We start from the raw sequence: 24,713 nt of genomic DNA, 5'->3' as shown, positions 1-24,713 counted from the left end.
TGCTCTGCAATTAGATTTTTATTCTAAGCATGAAAATAATATATATAAGTCCAATGTTGCATTTTAAATGACTTTAAAATTATAGACTCTGTAGATACATTTATGTTCTCTTTTATCTAAGCTAAACTCTGTTCATATTCTGAATATATTTTAAACTTAACAATGAACAAGTAATAATGACCTCAAGAGTCTGTTCAATTTCCTTTGACCCAAGGATAAAGGGCTTGAGAAACTTGAATTCATGATTTTTCATGATCCATGGGAAGCCAAGGATAGCAGCTGAGCAATTTCATCATCTTTAAAAGGAAGATATATCCATGGAAGCTATTCTCTAAGAGTAATTTAGGAACTTTTGTTAGGTCCATTTATTCTTTTGGGTTATTAAGATATCAATTGGTAAGTAGCCACTGTAGTATAATAAAATTTTCTTTTATAGTATTTTGTTAAATGTCAACATTTATATTAGTGTTTATCATCATGATCTTTCTCTTTCAGTATAAAACTGTCAGAGAATTAATTATCGTAGAGCTCCATTTCACTCTTGGACCATAAATTCAAGAAAACAGTGACACAGTGACAACAGGAATATTTAAAAATAGGATATTTTCTAGGTGTTTTAGTAATGCTGTTTAAATCTTGGCCCCAAATCTTTAGTGTTCTACGGTCTTATATATTAAAGACTGAAATAAACTTATACTAAATATCAAGGGATTACATGGAATATTATAATGAGGAAATTTTATCTTTTCACAATCAAGATTAAATTTGTGCATATGGAATTAGAGCTATTAATGTATGTAGATTTGATAAACAATATTGAATTTGTGTTTACTGTTACCTATAATTCCTTGACTGGGAGTAATGCCCTGTAGTTAGCATCAGGACATAAATCTTTCCATAACTCTTGATTCCTCATCCCCAGATCCACAATTCTTTTCCCCTTCGTAAGAGCAGTAACTTCTATTTCTGGATTTTAGTCTTCAATTATATTTTAATATTTATTGCTGATTTTTTTTCTTTTATGATTTTCTCTGTTGACTTTATAAATCATGCTCATTGTTTTTAGGCCATTATTTCATCACTTTCGATCAGAACTTGTCTTAAGTTGTCTGTCTAGTTTGGCCTGCTCTTTGTTTTACTTTTGTTATCTGTGAAGATAACACCATCTAACTCCACCAAGCTCTTTTGTTTGCTTGTTGTTCTATGTGTGTTTTTGTTCTGCTTCTTGTTCTTTGAAAGTCTGGGTGCTTTTCTTTGTCATTTTTTCTTCAAGTATTGCACTCGGGTGCTGAGCTACTAAGACTTCACCTCTGTTTTGCATTTCAGTTTACTTGTACAACCAAATGCATAAAAAAATCAGGAATAAACCTCACTAGCATGCAGAAAGGAAAGATATATGAGCTGCAAAGGCCCTCTTCAAATAAAATACATGGCTTAAAATGCATTCATTCAATGATATTTATCATTAAATATTTTTAACCATGTCTCCATAAATTACCATGTGATTTTAAAAAATATTTTGAAATATGATGAACACAGGAGAAATGTAAAGAGCCATTTGCATAATAGTTATCAGTTTCAGAAACAGTGTTTCTGAGGAATGAGTTTTAGGCATACTGAAAAAGTTGGCTACTTAGGGATATTTTCCATGCACTTATATTTATTGTACTGCGTATTTATGGCAAAATTGATGGGGATATCTTGAGTCTGTTCCATTACTGTTCATGTAAAGCAGAGCTGGAGTTTTTCCTTCTCCAAAATATGTACTTCATTGATTTTTTTTTTTAAATTGGAGTATAGTTGTTTTGCATTGTTGTGTTAGTTTCTACTGTACAGCAGAATAGAGTTCCCTGTGCTATACAGCAAGTTCTCATTAGTTATCTATTTTATACATATTACTTAGTGTATATATATCAATCCCAATCTCCCAATTCATCCCATTCCCCCTTTCCCCCCTTGGTGTCCATATGTTTGTTCTCTATATCTGTGTATCTATTTCTGCCTTGCAGACAGGTTCATCTGTACCATTTTTCTAGATTCCACGTATATGCGTTAATATATGATACTGTTTTTTGCTTTCTGACTTACTTCACTTTGTATGACAGTCTCTAGGTCCATCCACATCTCTACAAATGACCCAATTTTGTTCCTTTTGATGGCTGAGTAATATTCCATTGTGTATATGTACCATATCTTCTTTATCCATTCATCTATCAATGGGCATTTAGATTGCTTCCATGACCTGGCTATTGTAAACAGAGCTGCAAAGAACATTGGGGATGCATGTGTCTTTCTGAGTTATCGTTTTCTCTGGGTATATGACCAGTAGTGGGATTGCTTGGTCATATGGTAATTCTATTTTTAGTTTTTTAAGGAACCTCCATACTGTTCTCCATAGTGGCTGTATCAATTTACATTCCCACCAACTGTGCAAGAGGGCTCCCTTTTCTCCACACCCTCTCCAGCACTTATTGTTTGTAGATTTTTTGATGATGGCCATTCTGACCAGTGTGAGGTGATACCTCATGTGGTTTTGATTTGCATTTCTCTAAAAATTAGTGATGCTGAGCATCTTTTCATGTGCCTCTTGGCCATCTGTAAGTCTTCTTTTGAGAAATGTCTACTTAGGTCTTCCGTCCATTTTTGGATTGGGTTGTTTTTTTTTTTTTTGATATTGAGCTGCATGAACTGTTTGTATATTTTGGAGATTAATCCTTTGTCCGTTGATTCGTTTGTAATTATTTTCTCCCATTCTGAGGGTTGTCTTTTCGTCTTGTTTAAGGTTTCCTTTGCTGTACAGAAGCTTTTAAGCTTCATTAGGTCCCATTTGTTTATTTTTGTTTTTATCTCCTTTACTCTAGAAGGTGGGTCAAAAAAAATCTTGCTATGATTTATGTCAGAGAGTGTTCTTCCTATGGTTTCCTCTAAGAGTTTTACAGTGTCTGGTCTTTAATCCATTTTGAGTTTATTTTTGTGTATGGTGTTAGGGAGTGTTCTAATTTCATTCTTTTACACGTAGCTGTCCAGTTTTCCCAGTAACACTTAATGAAGAGACTCTCTTTTCTCCATTGTATATTCTTGCCTCCTTTGTCATAGGTTAGTTGACCATAGGTGCATGGGTTTATCTCTGGGTTTTCTATCCTGTTCCATTGATCTATATTTCTGTTTTTGTGCCAGTACCATACTGTCTTGATTACTGTAGCTTTGTAGTATAGTCTGAATTCAGGGAGTCTGATTCCTCCACCTCCATTTTTTTTTCTCAAGATTGCTTTGGCTATTCAGGGTCTTTTGGATCTCCATAAAAATTTTAAGATGTTTTGTTCTACTTCTGTGAAAAATGCCACTGGTAATTTGATAGGAATTGCATTGAATCTGCAGATTGCTTTGTGTAGTATAGTCATTTTTACAAGTTGATTCTTCCAGTCTAAGAACATGGTATGTCTCTCCATCTGTTTCTATCATCTTTAATTTCTTTCATCAGTGTTATATAGTTTTCTGAGTACAGGTCTTTTACCTTCTTAGGTAGGTTTATTCCTAGGTATTTTATTCTTTTTGTTGCAATGGTAAATGGGATTGTTTCCTTAATTTCTCTTTCTGATCTTTCACTGTTAGTGTATAGGAGTACAAGAGATTTCTGTGCATTAATTTTGTATCCTGCAACTTTACCAAATTCAATGATTAGCTCTAGTAGTTTTCTGGTGGCATCTTTAGGATTCTCTATGTATAGTATCATGTCATCTGCAAACAGTGACAGTTTTACTTCTTCTTTTCTGATTTGGATTCCTTTTATTCCTTTTCTTCTCTGATTGCTGTGGCTAAAACTTCCAAAACTATGTTGAATAATAGTGGTGAGAGTGGGCAACCTTGTCTTGTTCCTGATCTTAGTGGAAATGCTTTCCGTTTTTCACCATTGAGAACAATGTTGGCTGCAGGTTTGTCATATTCAGCCTTTATTATGTTGAGGTAAGTTCCCTCTATGCTTACTTTCTGGAGGGTTTTTATCCTAAATGGGTGTTGAATTTTGTCGAAAACTTCTTCTGCATCTATTGAGATTATCATATGGTTTTTATCTTTCAATTTGTTAATATGGTGTATCACATTGATTGATTTGCATATATGGAAGAATCCTTGCATTCCTGGGATAAACCCCACTGGATCATGATGTATGATCCTCTTAATGTCTGTTGGGTTCTGTTTGCTAGTATTTTGTTGAGGATTTTTGCATCTATGTTCATCAGTGATATTGGCCTGAAGTTTTCTTTTCTGTGACATCTTTGTCTGGTTTTGGTATCGGGTGATGGTGGCCTTGTAGAATGACTTTGGGAGTGTTCCTCCCTCTGTTATATTTTGCAAGAGTTTGAAAAGGATAGGTATTAGCTCTTCTCTAAATGTTTGATAGAATTTGCCTGTGAAGCCATCTGGTCCTGGGCTTTTGTTTGTTGAAAGATTTTAAATTACAGTTTCAATTTCAGTGCTTGTGATTGGTCTGCTTATATTTTCTATTTCTTCCTGGTTAAGTCATGGAAGGTTGTGCTTTTCTAAGAATTTGTCCATTTCTTCCAGGTTGTACATTTTTTTGGCATAGAGTTGCTTGTAGTAATCTCTCATGATCCTTTGTATTTCTGCAGTGTCAGTTGTTACTTCTCCTTTTTCATTTCTAATTCTGTTGAATTGAGTCTTCTGCCTTTTTTTCTTGATGAAGTCTGGCTAATGTTTTATGAATTTTGTTTTTCTTCTCGAAGAACCAGCTTTTAGTTACATTGATCTTTGCTACTGTTTCCTTTCATTTCATTTTCATTTATTTCTGATCTGATTTTTATGATTTCTTTCCTTCTGCTAACTTTGGGGTTTTTTGGTTTTTCTTCCTCTAATTGCTTTGGGTGTAAGGTTAGGTTGTTTATTTGAGATTTTTCTTGCTTCTTGAGGTAGGATTGTATTGCTATAAACTTCCCTCTTAGACCTGCTTTTGCTGCATCCCATAGGTTTTGGGTCATTGTGTTTTCATTGTCATTTGTTTCTAGGTATTTTTTGATTTCCTCTTTGATTTCTTCAGGGATCTCTTGGTTATTTAGTAGTGTATTTTTTAGCCTCCATGTGTTTATATTTTTTACAGAATTTTTCCTGTAATTGATACCTAGTCTCATAGTGTTGTGGTTGAAAAAGATACTTGATACGATTTCAATTTCCTTAAATTTTTCAAGACTTGTTTTGTGGCCCAAGCTATGATCTATCCTGGAGAATGTTCCATGAGCACTTGAGAAGAAAGTGTATTCTGTTGTTTTTGGATGGAATGTCCTATAAATATCAATTAAGTCCATCTTGTTTAATGTGTCATTTAAAGCTTGTATTTCCTTATTTATTTTCATTTTGGATGAACTGTCCATTGGTGAAAGTGAGGTGTTAAAGTCCCCTCCTATTATTGTGTTACTGTCAATTTCCCCTTTTATGGCTGTTAACAATGGCCTTATGTATTGAGGTGCTCCTATGTTGGGTGCATAAATATTTACAATTATTATATCTTCTTCTTGGATTGATCCCTTGATCATTATGTAGTGTCCTTCTTTGTCTCTCGTAATAGTCTTTATTTTAAAGTCAATTTGTCTGATATGAGAATTGCTACTCCAGCTTTCTTTTGATTTTCATTTGCATGGAATATCTTTTTCCATCCCCTCACTTTCAGTCTGTATGTGTCCCTAGGTCTGAAGTGGGTCTCTTGTAGACAGCATATATATGGGTCTTGTTTTTGTATCCATTCAACCAGTCTATGTCTTTTGGTTGGAGCATTTAATCTTTTTACTTCTAAGGTAATTATTGGTATGTATGTTCCTATTACCATTTTCTTAATTATTTTGGGTTTGTTATTGTAGGGCTTTTCCTTCTCTTGTGTTTCTTGCCTAGCGAAGTTCCTTTAGCATTTGATGTAAAGCTGGTTTGGAGGTGCTGAATTCTCCTCACTTTTGCCTCTCTGTAAATGTTTTAATTTCTCTGTCGAATCTGAATGATATCCTTGCTGGGTAGAGTAATCTTGGTTGTAGGTTTTTCCCTTTTATCACTTTAAATATGTCCTGCCACTCCCTTCCAGCTTGCAGAGTTTCTGTTGAAATATCAGCTGTTAACCTTATGGGGATTCCCTTGTATGTTATTTGTTGCTTTTCCCTTGCTGCTTTCAATATTTTTTCTTTGTATTTAATTTTTTTTTTTAAATATTGGAGACATTCATTTGGATTTTCCTACAGGATGGTAGTTTTTATTAGTAGCTCACAGTTATTATTTTTTTAAAATTAATTAATTAATTAATTTATTTTTGCTGTGTTGGGTCTTCGTTTCTGTGTGAGGGCTTTCTCTAGTTGCAGCGAGCGGGGGCCACTCTTCATCGCGGTGCACGGGCCTCTCACTATCGCAGCCTCTCTTGCTGCGGAGCACAGGCTTCAGACGCGCAGGCTCAGTAGTTGTGGCTCACGGGCCTAGTTGCTCCACGGCATGTGGGATCTTCCCAGACCAGGGCTCGAACCCGTGTCCCCTGCATTAGCAGGCAGATTCTCAACCACTGTGTCACCAGGGAAGCCCTGTATTTAATTTTTGATAGTTTGAATAATATGTGTCTTGGTGTGTTTTTCTTTGGATTTATGTTGTATGGGACTCTCTGTGCTTCCTGGACTTGATTGACTATTTTATTTCTCATATTAGGGAAGTTTTCAACTATAATGTCTTCAAATATTGTCTCAGTCCCTTTCTTTTTGTCTTCTTCTTCTGGGACCCCTATAATTCGAATGTTGGTGCATTTAATGTTGTCCCAGAAGTCTCTGACACTGTCCTCAATTCTTTTCATTCTTTTTTCTTTATTTTGCTGTGTGGTAGTTATTTCCACTATTTTATCTTCCAGGTCACTTATCCCTTCTTCTGCCTCAGTTACTCTGCTATTGATTCCTTCTAGAGAATTTTTAATTTCATTTATTGTGTTGTTCATCATTGTTTGTTTGCTCTTTAGTTCTTCTTGGTACTTGTTAAATGCTTCTTGTATTTTCTCCATTGTATTTCCAAGATTTTGGATCATCTTTACTATCATTTCTCTTAATCCTTTTTCAGGTAGACTCCCTATTTCCTCTTCATTGGCCTGGTGGGTTTTTACTTTGCTCTTTCATCTCCTGCATATTTCTGTTTTTTCATTTTGCTTAACTTACTATGTTTTGGGTCTGATTTTTGTAGGCTGCAGGTTCGTAGTTCCCATTGTTTTTGGTGTCTGCCCCAATTGGGTAAGGTTGGTTCAGTGGGTTATGTAGGCTTTCTGGTGGAGGGGTCTGGTGCCTGTGTTGTGGTGGATGAGGCTGGATCTTGTATTTCTGGTGGGCAGAACCACGTCTGCTGGTGTATTTTGAGGTGTCTGTGAACTTATTATGATTTTAAGCAGCCTCTCTGCTAATGGGTGAGGTTGTATTCCTGTCTTGCTAGTTTTTTGGCATGGGGTGTTCAGCACTGGAGCTTGTTGGTCATTGAGTGGAGCTCGGTCTTAGCACTGAGATGGAGATCTCTAGGAGAGCTCTCACCGATTGATATTACATGGGGCCGGGAGGTCTCTGGTGGTCCAATGTCCTGAACTCGGCTCTCCCCCCTCAGAGGCTCAGGTCTGGCACCCGGCTGGAGCACCAAGACCCTGTCTACCACATGGCTTACATGTAAATGGGTTAAATTTTCCAATCCAAAGACACAGGGTGGCTGGCCTTCTGCACACTGCTCTGTCCTCCAGCCAGATGTTGTCCTCTGGGCCTGGTCGATATGGAGAGCCTGCTTTGGATCCAGGTCCAGCTGCATTCCCTAGCATATAGAAGAAGCCACCGCCGCCCCCATCCTCCCCTATCCCCGCCGCAACTTGTCACGATCCTGGAGTGCCCGAGGCTCTGCCTCTCATGCTCTAATTGGTGTTTTTATTCCTAATACTGTCACTTTTAATTGTTTTATTGAGATATGATGTGCATACATAAAGTTCATCTGTTTTAAGTATACAATGCAATTACTTTTAGTATATTTACAGAGATGTACAACAATCATCATAATCTAATTTTAGAATATTTTCGTCATTCCTTATACCTATTAGCAGTCACTCTTCATCCACAACCTGCCCTGGCACTTGCCCTAGGCAACCAATAATCTACTTTGTATTTCCATAGATTTGCCTATCCTGCACATATCATAAAAGAGATCATACAATTTATAGTCTTTTTGTAACCAGCTTCTTTCATTTATCATCATGTTTTTGAGATTCATCCATGTTGTAGCATGTGTTAGTACTTTATTGTTGTATAATATTCTGTTGTATGGATATACCATATTTTGTTTACCTTTTTATCAATGGATAGGCATTTTGGTTGTTTCCATGTTTTGACTAGAAGGAATAATACTACTATGAACATGTGTGAATAAAGTTTGCATGGATATATGTTTTCACTTCTCTCCAGTATTTATCCAGGATTACATTGCTGCATCATATGGTATCTGTATGTTTAACTTTTTGAGGAACTTCAAACTGTTTTCTAACAAGGATCCACCATTTTATATATCTCTAGCAATGTACAAAGTTTCATCTTTTTCCACATCCTTGCCAACACTGGTTATTATCTGTCTTTTTGATTATAGCCATTCTAGTTAGTGTGAACTGGTACTTTATGTGGTTTTGCTTTTCATTTCCTTAATGACTAATGATGTTGAGTATCTTTTTTTGCGTTTAATAGTCATTTATATATCTTCTTGGAGAAATGTCTGTTCAAATCCTTTGCCCATTTTTTATTGGATTATTTGTGTTATTATTATTGAATTATTTATTATTGAGTTACAAGAACTTTTTATAAATTGTAGAGTCAAGTCCCTCACCAGATATGATTTGCAAATATTTTCTCCCATTCTGTGCATTGTCTTTTCATTTTCTTAATGATGTTCTTTGACAAAAGTTTTTTATTTTAATGAAGTCCAATTTTTCAGTCTTCTTTTTTGTCACTTGTGCTTTTCATGTTGTATCTAAGAAATTATCATGTAACTGAAGGTCACAAAAATTCACTCCTATTTTTTATCTAAAAGTTTTACAGTTTTTTGTTGTGGTAAAATGCACATAATGTAAAATTGACCATTTTAATCATCTTAAAGTGTGTAATTCAGTGGCATTAATTACATTCACAGTGTGTACTACTGTCACCACTAACTCGTTCATTCTAGAAGTATTTCATCATCCCAGATGAGTACCCCATACAAATTAGACAGTAACTCCCCTATTTCCTTCTCCCCCCATGAACCACAAGTACACTTTCCTTCTCTGTGGTTTGTCAGTCTGGAGATTTATATAATTGGAATCATATTATATGAAGCATTTTTGTCTAGTTTCTTTCACATAGAATAATGTTTTTAAGGTTCAGCCATGTTGAAGCATATATCATTACCTCATTCCTTTTTATGGGTGAATAATATTCCATTGTATGGTATTAATGTAAATATGCAAACATATCATCTAGGAAATGGCCCCTAGATTTTTTATTTCTTTATTGCAGGCTGAGATCTGGTAGCTCAGAAGATCTGGTAGCCTACCAGAACCAAACTCAATGTTTTACACATCTGATCACTTAAAAAATAGCCCAAACAAGCAGATTTTTAGCCATGTAGAGCCTGCTTGTTTTGCATACTCCACAAAACCTCACTGAAAGCTGTTACTCACTGATAAGATAGCACCTTATAGTTATAAGACCCCAAGCTGCTACCCACTTCATATTTCTCTGACCCAGAGACTTCTTATTGCTCCTGAGTGACATCACCTACATAGGTAGGTCCTCTCTCTAATCCCTCTCTCCTTTGGGAGTTTCCTTGCCTTCCTCCCCTTATCAATAACTACCCACATACTGTAGCCTCTGGACAGACTTCTGCTGTCAGGGACTTCTCCCACATGCAAACCTGTCAAAACATCACCCAGTAAAGCTTGTGTGTGCTACTGCCAACTTGTGGTCAGGTTTTTTTGCTATATCAGCCCCCAGCTTGAACCCTTATACCTAGATATTACCACGTTTTGTTTATCAATTCATTCATTGTTGTACATTTGGTTTATTTCTACTTTGGGCTATTGTGAATAGTGCTGCTGTGACATTTTTGTGAAAGATTTTGTTTGAACATTTGTTTTCAGTTCTTTTTGGTATATATCTAGAAGTGGGATTAGTGGGTCATGTGGTAATTGTTTGTTTAATTTTTTTGAGGACACATCAAAATGTTTTCCACAGTGGTTTTATCATTTTACATTCCTACCAGCAGTGTATGAGGGTTCTAATCTCCAAATTCTTAACAATACTTGTTATTTTCCAGTTTTTAAAAAATTATTAAGTCCATTTTAGTGAATGTGAAATGATATCTCACTGTGGTTTTGATTTTCCTGTGCTTATTGGCCATTTGTATATCTTATTTCTAGAAAGGTCTATTCAAGCCCTTTGACCATTTTTGATTGGTTGGTTGGTTTGGTTGGTTGGGTTTTGCTGTTGTTGTTATTTTTGTTGAGCTAGTCTGTAGTTTTATTTTTAGGTTTGTGATACACATTGAATTAATTTTTCTATATTGTGTGAGGTGGGAGTAGATATTCATTCTTTTGCATGTAGATATCTAGCACCATTTGTTTAAAAGACTATTCTTTCCCCCATTGAATTGTTTTGGCATCCTACTTGAAAATCAGTGATCATACACATTAAGGTTTATTTCTGCAGTTTTAATTATCTTCCATTGAGCTATATGTCTATTCATATGCCACTACCACACTGTCTTGATTACTGTAGTTTTGCAGTTACATTTTGAAACCAGGAAGAGTGAACACAAACCTTCTTTTTCTTTTTCAAAATTATCCTGAGTCCCTTGCATTTCCAAATGGATTTTAAGATCAGTCTGTAAATTTATTTATTTAACCATGAAATTCTATACTATTTTATTTTATTATTTCTTTCACTTTGTTTCTCTTTCTAGAACTTCTGTTAAGTAGATTCTGAATTTCCAACTCATTAGGGTTAGATGGGTCTACCCTCCACATCTACTGACTTTTCCCCCTTATACTGTTTATTCTTTTGCCGTTTTTGTGTGTTCTGAGAGAATCTCTCCTCTTATTATTCCAGGTATATTATTCACCCTTCAGCTATTTTTAATACACTATTAAATACTATTTTAAAAATACTGCCGTAAATTTTTAATTTCCCAAATTTATGATGGGCTCTCTTGCCTCTCACATATAGATTTCATATCCTCTCTTATTTGTGTCTTCACCTGGGAATTCCTTCATTAGTTTAAATTAGTGCCTTTATTTCATGGTGTTTTTTAAATGTTTTCTCTGAAACTTTGGTGATTCTTGTTTTGGGGGTGTGTGTGGGAAAGCTCATGTTTTCAGAACTCCTATACTATTCTTTTGAGGACAGGATCTACCCTCTATTAATTTTGGTGGAAAAGTACATTGGTTGTACGTGACATTGTTTTCTTCTTGGTTTTGGTCTTCTTGTATATCCTATATCAATAACTCCATGGGGAAATGCTCAACCAGTCAAGGTTTCCTAGCTTGCATAGTTAGCCTCTTGGTAATTTACACTGTGGTCTACTCCACAGCTCAAGTAGAACAGGGGAGGGGAGAACAATCCAGTGGCTCTGCTATGGGTTCTCTATCAGTTGTTCATTATTTTCCTCAGTAACCATTTCTGTTTATTTTATTCATTACCTATGATCTTGGATAGCTTTCCTTGCTGTAGCACTCTTTTGTAGTCATACCAATTTGATGGTGTCTACTTTCTAGTTTTTAGGAATTTCTCATCATTTCATCACTTGTGTCTTTTTCTTTTGTCTGCTCCTTTATGTCTTAACTCTCTTAAAAGACTTTTATTAGATTATAGTTGAAGAGTTATTTAATAGGATGTATGTCTTCTCAGTTCACTATTTTGGTACAAATTTGCCTCATAAGCACTTTTAAACACCTTAGAGCTTAATTGTTTTCTAATAGGAAACTATTATATGTATATCTATGGACTTGTATGAAGATTGTATTTTCTCTGTATATAAATCCCTTTATCCTACTATGGGAATGTATATTGTATGTGTGCTTAAATGTGTATTTATGTGTTTATGCCTCTGTGTGTGTGTGTGTGTATGTGTGTGAGAGAGAGAGACAGAGAGAGAGAGGGAGAGAGAGAGCGAGTTCATTATATACTTTGATGGTCATAATTAACCTATCATCCCTGGCTGAACTATTTATTTAGGATATTTATATTTAAAGATTTTAATTCAAAGTATTTATATTTAAGCTCTAGAAAATAAGAAAAACAACAAAATTAAAGGAAAAAATAAGAGCAAAAAGGAATCTTCCCAAGATACATGTACACTTTATAATAGAAGAGAAGAGGTTAAGCTAATGAAAAAATTATAGAAGTAGTGCTTCCTGGCTCCCATCCATTTCAGACACTATTCAGGTTAAATATGAATGTCTGTTTGGTTATGACAATGTTTTCATATTTTTCATGTGTGCAGATGATTCCCTTGCTGTCTCTCTCTATGTGACTGTATAAATTTGTACTTTTTGTTATGTGTTTTCAATCCAAGTTATAAATTTTAAAAACTTGTGTTCTCTTTCTCAGAATTATCTTCATCTTCAATTTTCTGGAGCCCTTTCCATGGAAAGATAACCCTGTCTAATAAAGTTGTTTTATTCTTGTATGATAAATAACATATAATTATATTTTAAAAACTAATATTGAAGTTTGTTTAAAATATCTTTAAAATATTGAAGGAGAAAGAATTTTTTAAGACATCTTTTGTAGAAGACGTAGTTACAAACAAAAACTTCTGTAAGGCTCATCCCAGCAAGGTTATTCCTATCTAAATAATATAGTGATTGAAGGAGAAAATATAAGGTAGAGTGAAATGATATTAAGTACAGTTGCCACAAGAATCATTTTTTTATTGGATAGATATTATTGTTGGACTTGATAAAAATTTCATTGATCACCCTCTGGCACATTTTGTCCTTTATTTCCCATGAAAGGAAGAACAAATGAGAAAAACTAAAGAGCATTTCAGAAGTAAGTCACACAATTCTTAGAAATCCACATATCAAGAACATCAGTTTATTCCCTGGAGACAAATGGTTAGAAGGTTCAGCAACAACTGTGAGCTACATCAACAGAGTTGTCCAGAGATAAGCCCTGATTTTATAAATATAAGACTAAAAATCAACATTTTGATTCTACTGTACAAGCTCTAAGAATCCAGACTATACCATGGATCTATGGTTTAAGAAGCAGGAACAGAGCTGGACTCTGAAGCTTAAAGGATAGAAATCTAAAGAGCTCACACCATAACAAAATATAAATAGACTAAAATAAGTAAAGCTTAATGTGAATTTATTATTCTAATTATATAGATCTTTACATTTATTTTACTCTTGCTCTGTATTTTAGTGCATACATTATATCTGTTGATTGAGATTAATTGAAGTTTATACCATTCACATTTAGTAAGTGTTACTATAATAAGCAGGTACTATAGTAAATGTGGAGAACAGATATTGTTACTGCATTTATCAAATAACAGTCCATAGGGACCAGGGTATTAAAAAATCTGTTAAAAATTAGGCTAATAAGTGTGACAGTAAGGAAAGCACAAGGTACTATATGAATAGATAGCAGGGGTACCTCACTGAGTCTGGGAGTGGGTTGAGGTTTAAGGAAAAATTTCTTAGAGGAAATGGTTAGTGGATAAGTGAATGAAGATAAAGACCTAGATAGAAAAGTCAGGAGAAGTAGAAAGAGAAGGAACAGTATTTCAAATAAAGGAAACAGACTGTGCAGAGTCTGTAAAAGAAAGTATTACACATTCAAAAGGTGGAAAGGAGTTAGCTATGGCTGGATGAAAGGGTGTGAGGCCAGAAAGAACGGGAGCAAAAGCTTTAGCTGTTCAAGGCCAGATAATGAAGGGATTCATGACTGTCCTAAGGTATTTACGCAATCCTAAGGGAACTACAAAGCCACTGAACAGTCTTAATTAGAAGACTTTCTTCACTAGGTTTGCATTTCAGAAAGATCACGCTGATTGCTACATGGAAAATGTGCTTTGAAGAAGTAACCTGCAGGAAATGAGAGCAGTTAACAAGCTTTCGTTGTAATCCATGTAAGACGATGATATGATGGTGTCTGAGACTGGCATGGTAGCAATATGGGTGGAATTATTTGAACAGATTGGGATACAGAATGTAAAACTTCAGAGGATTTGATAATTAACTGTATAAGGGAGAGCCAAACAAAGAAAAATCAGTCAGTCTTGGCAACTAGATTCTTTACTAGGACAACTAGGGAAATGATGGTACATTCCACTAAGTTTGGACCCATTAAGTACCATCAGATCAACTTTACAGTTCAGAGTTATCATAGATTGGTTTATTCCCTTTATTCCAGAAAGAAGGACACTGAGCCTTAGAGAGTTTGGATGACTTATGTGATATCCCTAGTTACTTAGTGGCATGTTAAACCTCACTCAATTTAATGTTCGGGTGTTTAGTAGTTATGACTTTTTACTTTCCATTATTTGGATCTCAAATTATCCTAATTATTTCATTCAATTGTCAATATTTATTCAGTTGCATTTAAAATGGATAAACATTGAGAATTAAAGTCAACAAATTGTAGTTCCTGTCCTTAAGGAGCTTGCAGTCTACATTCCTGATTTGCAGCAAGTAGTGACTAGGGAGAAATACACTAGTTGAGACTTGCCTTACAACTACATTCATATGAATACATTCATAATGCATTGTCTGAGAAGCAGTGTTAAATTTCACAGTCTTGACATGTTTTTTCCTTTTCCATTTTATTGGGAATTTTTTTCTAAAAAAGGAAAAATTGGTACTGTAGTAGAATGAGTTTGTTGCCTTTCACTATCCATTCTTCTCCCCACTGGAATGCCAATATTTAGCTAGGCAAATTGACACACTTTTTTTTTCTTTTTTGGCCACGCAGCGTGGCTTGTGTGACCTTAGTTCCCTGGCCAGGGTTTGAACCCAGGCCCTTGGCAGTGAAAGCACGGAGTCCTAACCATTGGACTGCCAAGGAATTCCCAACACACCATTTTAAAAGTACATTTCCTAGCCCAACTTGCACCTAGATACAGTCATGTGATAACTCTAAACAATGAGAAACAATGAGACCTATCCTGTGGGACTCCTAAGATGTTCCCTTAAAGAGAGGATGTATATATTTCTCCACTTTTTCCTATCCTGCTGTCTGGAGTGCAGATGTAGCAGCTGGAGCTCAAGCAGCCATTTTGGATTGTGTAGATAAGGGTGACACGCCAGTGGTGGCAAAGCAGTAAACTGAAGGCACCTTGAGGCATGATGACATCACAGAGCCCTCATAGAAGTCTGGGATCAGAAACATCAGACTTCTTTTGTGTGAAAAAGAAATATATTTGGTTTAACCACGTATAATTTTTTTATAAGTAGCCAAACCTATTCCTAATTTATACTTCCTCAAGCAACAAACCAGAGTCTGCAATTGTTTGGTCAGGAGCTCTTTTTGGCTCAACTAAACCCTAGCTAAAGGATTGTCCCTGCACTTATTAAAAGGACAAGCACAGAAAATTGTATTTTTGTTATGTAAGTGGAGAACCAGGAGCAGGAAATTACTTCCCCATCAAAATATTCAGACTGTGGGGAAAGATTGCATGATTTTGTCTCCCACTATACTTAGAGATGATACACTCATATGTTCATACTCTGAGGAAAACAGCAGCCAGTGATGTGCCCCAAGGACACTAAATCCCAGGATACACATATGATAGAAAAACATAATCTTCTTCACAGGTCTCTTCCTTTCAGTTAAAGATAACATCTCTCTTAGTCCAAGGCTAGGAATTGATCACCTAGCTTCACTAACCCAAATATTGATTTGTATACCTTGTCCTACCTGTCCCTTTATCAGCTGATCTCCATAGGATGAATTAGTAAATTTGCCATACAAGTATTTCTGGTCTTGGTTTGTCATCTTGAGTACTATTGTGTTGAGAACCCATCTCTCTTTCTTCATAAGAAAAGTGTATCTAAGGGAAAGCCTTAATAATTATTTCAAAAGGTTAATAAGTAAGTATTCATTTTAATAAGGTTGATTTAAAGTTTCAAAAGTGCTATGAATTTATTTAAACAAAACTTCTGTCCTATACAGAATGAGAGAAAAAGCAGAAGCATAGTCTTTTCACCAAATCCTGCCATATTTTAATATACCAAATTCAGTAACAAAACATGGCAATATATCTATATTTTTGTACTGAAAATATATAACAAATAATGTTTTCTACTCCATTATGTATCTTAGAAGATGAGTGAGTACAAAAATTGATTTATGATTATTATCATAAATCACTTGCCAATTATGATTTTATATATGGCATGAGAATTAACTTTATTACTGAGGAGACAAGAAGTTGTTGATAAAACAGGTAATCACTCAATACTCAGGATATCCAACAGATAATTGATCTGCACCTATATCTTCTTCATTCTTAGAAGATAATTGTCCAGAAGTGACAAACGTTGCCAACCATTTTTTTCCTAGACAATATAATTGTCAAATAGTCAATTAGACTTGGAGTTTCAGATCAATATTTTGATAGCTCTTCAAGATAAAGCATTCTTTTGATAGTGTCCAAAATTAAAGGCTACATTAAGAGGAATATTTTCAATAAGTGATTTAGCACTGCGTCTGGCATATTATAATTAATGATATGTCTATAACATTGCCAGAGCATTAAGTGGAAATTACTAACAAATGCTGTTGCATTTTCACTTCTGCTTTGATGATTTGTTTTACATTAAAATAAATGAGGTAAAATTAACGCCAGCTCATAATATAGCAACCCATTTAATTTGGTTGAATAGTTTTCAACCTCTTTCAAGTACACATTTCATTTCAATAATAATAAAATGAGACCATTTATTGTTTTAAATTTTAGAACAAATAATTTTGTGTATACTTTTAAGTTTCTTATCGATGCCTGCCATTCTCTCAGACTCAAGACAAAACGTCTTAAAATACTATAAAAATCAGGTGTTAGTCAAAACTTTTTTCTTATACAATAAAAGAAAGAAATCCTGAGGAAAATACCATTTATTTTCTGGAAATAAAAAGTGCCCCATTTCCATTTTAACTAAGAATATTTCACTGTATTTATCATTAAGCATTTCTACTTGCTTTTCATCAGAAAAGTATTTTTTGTTCATTTTCCCTTTCATGTGCTTACTGAGAGAAGAATATATTTACTTTAAATGGAACCAGTTACTAAACATTAGGAGTCCCTTGAAAGGAAGAAAAAAAACATCTTTCTAAAAGCTTCTTACTTTGAGAGGGTTAGCACAAAATATAAAACCAAAATGAAAACAAACCCCAAAATCTCTGAGGTAGCTATTTTAAAGCAATGTAACACAAAGTAGAAAACATATAGCTAAAATGATAAGCAAAAAAGAATATGTGGTATTATCACTTAAAGGAATGACAAGTGTGGATAAAGATAGGCGAAGTTCTGAGGAAGAGGAGTACATGGCAACGATGAACACGTGTTCTGAGCCTAGTCACAGCAGGAGGTAAAGGGTCATAGCAGGACGAAAAGCTCGTGGCAGATCATTCCTGTGCTTAATTGTCAATGTGTTTTTAAATTAAAAAAAAAAAAAAGTCCATACCTTGCATTTCTTTTGGGGAGGTAGAATTGGGCAGTTTGAAACAATGAGACATGAAAGTGTAGGGGAGTATACTCTTTTTTGTCTACACTTCACTGTTTGCATTTCTACAGCACCTGATGTCTAAATAGTCAGTAAAAATGAATGCACATTGATTTTGACCCACAACTTTGGAAAGAAGTAGGAAGGGAAAATCCTCAGTACCAGGCTGAGGGGGGAGGCAGGCAATCTCCTTGGAGGCACCTATTTGCAATGCTCCATTTTTCTGGTATAAGGACCAGGTGAAGGTAAAAAGTTCTTTGTGTTTGGGTTGAAGGTATGCCTTAAACAACAAAGAACTAAGCAGGCTGACATCCTGTCAGGATGGGAGGAGAATGTGTGACATGGATAACAGGCATATTCCAAGTGGAGTTTACACTCTGCTCTCTTAGCTTATGAATTTGCCGCTTGGAGGCATTCTGAGCTCATTCCTTGTGCTGTGTCGACAGGTGAGTGCACTGTGCCCTTATTTTGTTGACTTTTAAGGGAGAAGCAAGGGCAGTCTCAGAGGAGAGGAACAGAAACTGACTGGGAGGGGACCTCTTTGTTTTTCTCTGATTTGACTCTGGAGCCTATAACGTTTGGCTGCAGCTCTAAGACTGATCTAGCCCTGCCTTCACCATGTTGGGTTGCTGGCAGTGAGGCACTTTGCTTTACGTAATCCACAAACAGTATTTATGGTTCCAGTGTTCTCAACTGTGTGTAATCTTAAAGATGTGTTATAATATTTTTAACAGTTCCCTGTGGAATGTTGAGATCCATATTTTGAATTTTTGTTTGGTTGCCTTAAATGGAAGGATTAAACCACTTTTCATAGATGGAAATTTAGAACTTTCCAGCTGAACCCTCTTATATGTGGAGGCGATTACATACAAGATAATTTAAAAATCCCTGGCTGTTTTTCAAAGCCATAGTAGCAAAACAAACAAACAAAAATAGACAAAACCAAAAATGCTTCTTGATATAAAAGTTGTCATGGATTAAAAAAGTATAACACATTTCTCACAAAAGGGTTAAACTGCTTCTCTCTATTATTCACTATTTCTATGACCATTAAGAGAATATTATTATACACATGGAAACTGCCTGGCAGGTGAGCAACTCCTGGCCCCCTGAATGCTGCCTAGTCTCTGGGCTTCACATTTGTCTTTTACCCTCTCTGCTCTGGGACAGTGACCCCAGCTGTTGCTCCAGGGCTTCTATTCTTATATCAGGGAGTGAGGTAAACAGCTGATATTATATAATCATGTTGGTGTTAGGATGATAAGGACATAATCTATGGTACTGCGGGTAGAAATGAAGGGAGGATTTAAAAGGCTTTTCCGTAAAAAAGGAAACTGACAAACCCTGATAATCCTCTGTGCAGGGAGAGGATGACTTAAATCTTTCAAGCATGGTTCCCTTAGAAAAAAATAACTGGTAACATTAAGGAAGTCAAAGGGGAGCCGGTTAGAAGACGAAAATAATGAGTTTTTCATGTTTGTTTGTTTTTAACATGGTCAAAGTTGTGTTGAAATAGAAAAGTCAGCATTTCTTGAAGATAGTTGGGGTTGTGGCTTAAGTTAGGAGCTATAGAAAAATTATCTGGGAAGTGGCTACAAGGGCACCAATGTGAATGTCATGAGAATTCACTGAGGATAGAGATGGGGAGACAAAAGCAGGAGTCTGGAATCTGACCCTTGGGAAGTGTACACATTTGCAGGGCAAGGAGAGGAATTGGAGAAGGTGATGAAAGAGCAAGAGTCGTGTGAGAGACGGGGAGAGAGCCACATGATTTCCCCTTGTCCCCTGAAAGATGGTGACAAATTAAAGTGTAAGCATAAAATGTATCTTTTTTTCCCTGGATTTTCATGTCTTATCTATAAGACGTATTTTTTTTTTAAAAATTTATTTATTTATTTATGGCTGCGTTGGGTCTTCGTTTCTGTGCGAGGGCTTTCTCTCGTTGAAGCAAGCGGGGGCCACTCCTCATCGCGGTGAGCGGGCCTCTCACAATCGCGGCCTCTCTTGTCGCGGAGCACAGGCTCCAGACGCGCAGGCTCAGTAGTTGTGGCTCACGGGCCCAGTTGCTCCGCGGCATGTGGGATCTTCCCAGACCAGGGCTCGAACCCATGTCCCCTGCATTTGCAGGCAGACTCTCAACCACTGCGCCACCAGGGAAGCCCTATAAGACGTTTTTATGAATGTTGTTTCTCTTCAGAATGTAACTCAGCATGACGAAGTAATGCTGAGGAGGAAAATTTATTTGATTGAAATGATTTTTTATGAGTTTATCATATGCTACTGTGTCCATATATTGTGGCAGCCATGGAAATATGCTCCTCAAATCTCCAAGAGAAACTACTTCGAGGAGCAGATTGACTGATAGTCCCAGCTGTCGCTTCTGGATCGGCCACTGCTTTAGAGCAGTCTTCCTCGGGCCGTTCCCAGTCAGTGACAAGTACAGTGTGGGTAATATTGCACACCATTCCTGCCCAACACTGTCTGCTAGGCAACTTTGGCTTGGCCTGGTGGAACTTTCCACAGAACTGCACTGCTGTCTGAGGCTCTCCCCACTCCATCCCTCCATCCTATTCCTTTTATGTGTGTCAAGCCTCCTCCTTGTCATTGTGCCTCGACCCTTCACAGGTGTTTCTCCCAAGACATCTGTTGGTATCTGCTTCTCAGGTCCCAAACTGACACAATATATCAGACACAACCAAAGTTTAATAAGTGACCTCAGTGGTTTTGATAACCCTGATCCCTCAGAAGCAAGAGCCAACCTCCCTGAAAAGTTTATTTGAAATTAATTTGTTTCCCCCGACATTGTAGGGCTTAATCATATTCTATTTGGAGTAAGATCTTTGGGAAAGAACCTAGACTAAACTACATAGGATCCTGCATGGTCTTGACTCTGCTATATTTAGCTTAATTGTGTTATCAATTTCATCTCATAAGCCATGCCCATTTGGAAAGAATGTCAGACCCACATATTTTAAATTAGCTTCTGTCCTTTTAAGAATTTATTTTTTTTTAATTGAGGTAACATTGGTTTATAGCCTTATATAAGTTTCATGTGTACAACATTATAATTCAGTTTCTGTATACATGACAGCATGTTCACTGCCAAAAGTATAGTTTCCATCCCTCACCATACTGCTAATCCCCTTTACCCATTTCATCCTTCCCCAACCCCCTCTCCCCCTCTGGTAACCACCAATCTGTTCTCTGTATCTATGTGTTTGTTTTAGTTTAGTTTTGTTTGTTTATTTTGTTTTTCTAAATATTACACATATGAGAGAAATCATATGGTATTTGTCTTTCACCCCCTGACTCATTGCACTTAGCATAATACCCTCAAAGTCCGTTATATTGTTGCAAATGGCAAGATTTCATCTTTTTATGACTGAGTAGCATTCCAGTGTGTGTGTGTGTGTGTGTGTGTGTGTGTGTGTGTGTGTGTATACACATATATATTACATCTTCTTTATCCGTTCATCTATTGATGGGCACTTAGGCTGCTTCCATGTCTTGGCTATTATAAATAATACTGCAGTGAATGTAAGGGTGCATATAACTTTTTGAAATAGTATGTTCACATTCTATGGATATTCCATTTGAAAAACAGAATAGCTGGATCAGACGGTAATTCTGTTTTCTATTTTTTAAGGAATATCTATACTGTTTTCCATAGCAGCTGCACCAATTTACATTCCCACCAACAGTGTATAAAGGTTCCCTTTCCTCCACATTCTCTTCAATTTTTTGTTTCTTTTTTTTAAATAACCATTCTAACAGGTGTGAGGTGATAACTCTTTACAGTTTTTATTTGCATTTTCCTAGTAATCAGTGATGTTGAACTATTGTGCTATTGGCTATCTGTATGTCTTCTTGGAAAAATTTCTGTTCAGATCCTCTGCCTATTTTTTAATCAAGTTGTTTTTTCTTATTGAATATTATGAATTCTTCATATATTTTGGACATTAACCCCTTTTCAGATGTATGATTTGCAAATATCTTGATGTTTTCCCAGCACCACATGTTGAAGAAACTGTCTTTTCTCTATTGTATAGTCTTGCCTCCTTTGTCATAGATTAATTAACCATAAGTGTCTGGGGTTATCCCTGGGCTCACTATTCTGTTCCATTGATGTGTGTCTGTTTTTGTGCCAGTACCATACTATTTTGATTACTGTAGCATTGTAGTATAATTTGAAATCAGGAAGTGGGATACCTTCAGCTTTGCTCTTCTTTCTCAGATTGTTTTAGCTATTTGGGATCTTTTGTGTTTCCATACAAATATTAGAATTATTTCTTCTAATTCTGTGAAACATGCCATTGGCATTTTGATAGGGATTGCACTGAATCTGTAGCTTGCTTCGGGTACTAGGGACATTTTTTAAAAATTAATTAATTAATTAATTAATTAATTTTTATTTTTGGCTGTGTTGGTTCTTCGTCTCTGTGCGAGGGCTTTCTCTAGTTGCGGCAAGCGGGGGCCACTCTTCATCGCAGTGCGTGGGTGTCTCACTATCGCGGCCTCTCTTGTCGCGGAGCACAGGCTCCAGACGCGCAGGCTCAGTAGTTGTGGCTCACGGGCCTAGTAGCTCCGCGGTATGTGGGATCTTCCCAGACCAGGGCTTGAACCCGTGTCCCCTGCATTGGCAGGCAGATTCTCAACCACTGCACCACCAGGGAAGCCCCCCTAGGGACATTTTAACAATATTAATTCTTTTAATCCATGAGAACAAAATATCTTTCTATATTTTTGTCTTTTCAATTTTTTTCATCAGTGTCTTAACAGTTTTCAGTGTACAGGTCTTTCACCTCTTTGGTTACATTTATTCCTAGGTATTTTTTGATACAATTGTAATGGGATTATTTTCTTAATTTCTCTTTCTCCTAGTTTGCAACAGATATTAGTATATTGATTTTGTATTCTGCAACTTTACTGTATTCATTTATTATTTCTAATAGTTTTTTGGTGGTGTCTTTAGGGGTTTTATTTGTATGGTATTATGTCATCTGCAAATAGTGACACTTTTACTTCTTCCTTTCCAATTTGGCTGACTTTTACTTCCTTAATTGCCTAATTTCTCAGGCTAGGACATCCAATACTATGTTGAATAAGAGTGGCAAGAGTGGACATCATTGTCTTGTTCTTGATATTAGAGGGATAGCTTTCAGTTTTTCACCATTGAGTGTGATGTTAGCTGTGGATTTGTCATATATGGCCTTTGTTATGTTGAGGTATGTTACTTCTATAACCCATTTAATTGAGATTTTTAGCATAAACAGATGTTGAATCTTATCAAATGCCTTTTTTTTTTTACATCTATTGAGATGATCATATGATTTTTATCCTTCATTTTGTTAACATGCTATATCATATTGATTGATTTACATATGTTGAACTATCATAACATCGCTGAAATAAATCTCACTTGATCATGGGGTATGATCCATTTAATATATTGCTGTATTTCTAGTGTTTTGTTGAAGATTTTTATGTCTAGGTTTATCAGAGATATTGGCCTGTGATGTCCTTTTTTCATATTGTCTTTGTCTGTTTTTTTGATTTTAGGGTAGTGTTGGCCTCTTAGAATGTGTTAGGAAGCAGTCCATCTTCGTCAATATTTTGAAAGAGTTTGGTAAGAATAGGTATTAAATTTTATTTGAATATTTGGTAGAATTCACCTGTGAAGATGTATGGTACCAGACTTTTGCTTTGGGGAGGTTTTTGATTAATGTTGCAGTCTCCTTACTAGTTATTGTATCAGTCTATTCAGATTTTCTATTTCGTCATTATTCGGTTTTGAAAGGTTGTATGATTCTAAGATGTATCTGTTTCTTCTAGGTTGTCCAGTTTGTTGGCATACAACTGTTTGTAATAGTCTCTTATAATCCTTTGTATTTCTGTAATATCTGTTGGTTATAACTTCTCCTCTTTCATTTCTCATTTCTTTTCCATTATGGTTTATCATAGGATATTGAATATAGTTCTCTGTGCTATACAGTGGGACCTTGTTGTTTATCCATTCTATATATTAAAGCTTACATGTGCTAACCCCAACCTCCCACTCCATCCCTCCTCCAACCTCTCCCCCTTGGCAACCACCAGTCTGTTCTCTATGTCTGTGATTCTATTTCTGTTTCATAGATAGTTCATTAGTGTCATATTTTAGATTCCACATATAAATGATATCATATGGTATTTGTCTTTCTCTTTTTGACTTACTACACTTAGTATGATAGTCTCTAGTTGCATCCATATTGCTGCAAATGGCATTATTTCATTCTTTTTTATAGCTGAGTAGTATTCCATTGTATATATGTACCACATCTTCTTTATCCATTCATCTGTCAATGGACATTTAAGTTGTTTCCATGTTTCGGCTATTGTGAATAGTGCTGCTGTGAACATAGGGGTGTGTGTATCTTTTTGAATTATACTTTTGTCTGGATATATGCCCAGGAGTGGGATTTCTGGATCATATGATAATTCTATTTTTAGTTTTCTGAGGAACCTCCATAGTGTTCTCCACAGTGGCTGCACCAACTTACATTTCCACCAACAGTGTAGTGGGGTTGCCTTTTCTCCACACCCTCTCCAGCATTTGTTATTTGTAGACTTTTTAATGATGACCATTCTGACTGGTGTGAGGTGGTACCTCATTGTAGTTTTGATTTGCATTTCTCTAATAATTAGTGATGTTGAACATCTTTTCATATGCCTATTGGCCATCTGTATATCTTCTCTGGAGAAATGTCTATTTAGGTTTTCTGCCCATTTTTGGATTAGGTTATTTGTTTTGTTGTTGTTGAGTTTCCATTTCTCATTTTATTTATTTGAGCCTTCTCTCTTTTTTTCTTAGTATGTCTACCTAAAAGTTTTCAATCTTGTTTATCTTTTTCAAAGAACCAGCTCTCAGTTTCTTTAATCTTTTCTATTTTCTTTTAGTCTCTATTTCATTTATTTCTGCTCTGATTTT

Source organism: Balaenoptera ricei, chromosome 3 (genome assembly GCF_028023285.1).
Source record: "Balaenoptera ricei isolate mBalRic1 chromosome 3, mBalRic1.hap2, whole genome shotgun sequence".
Taxonomy (NCBI): Eukaryota; Metazoa; Chordata; class Mammalia; order Artiodactyla; family Balaenopteridae; genus Balaenoptera; species Balaenoptera ricei.
The sequence above is the reverse complement of the archived record's forward strand: the minus strand, read 5'-3'. Positions refer to the sequence as shown.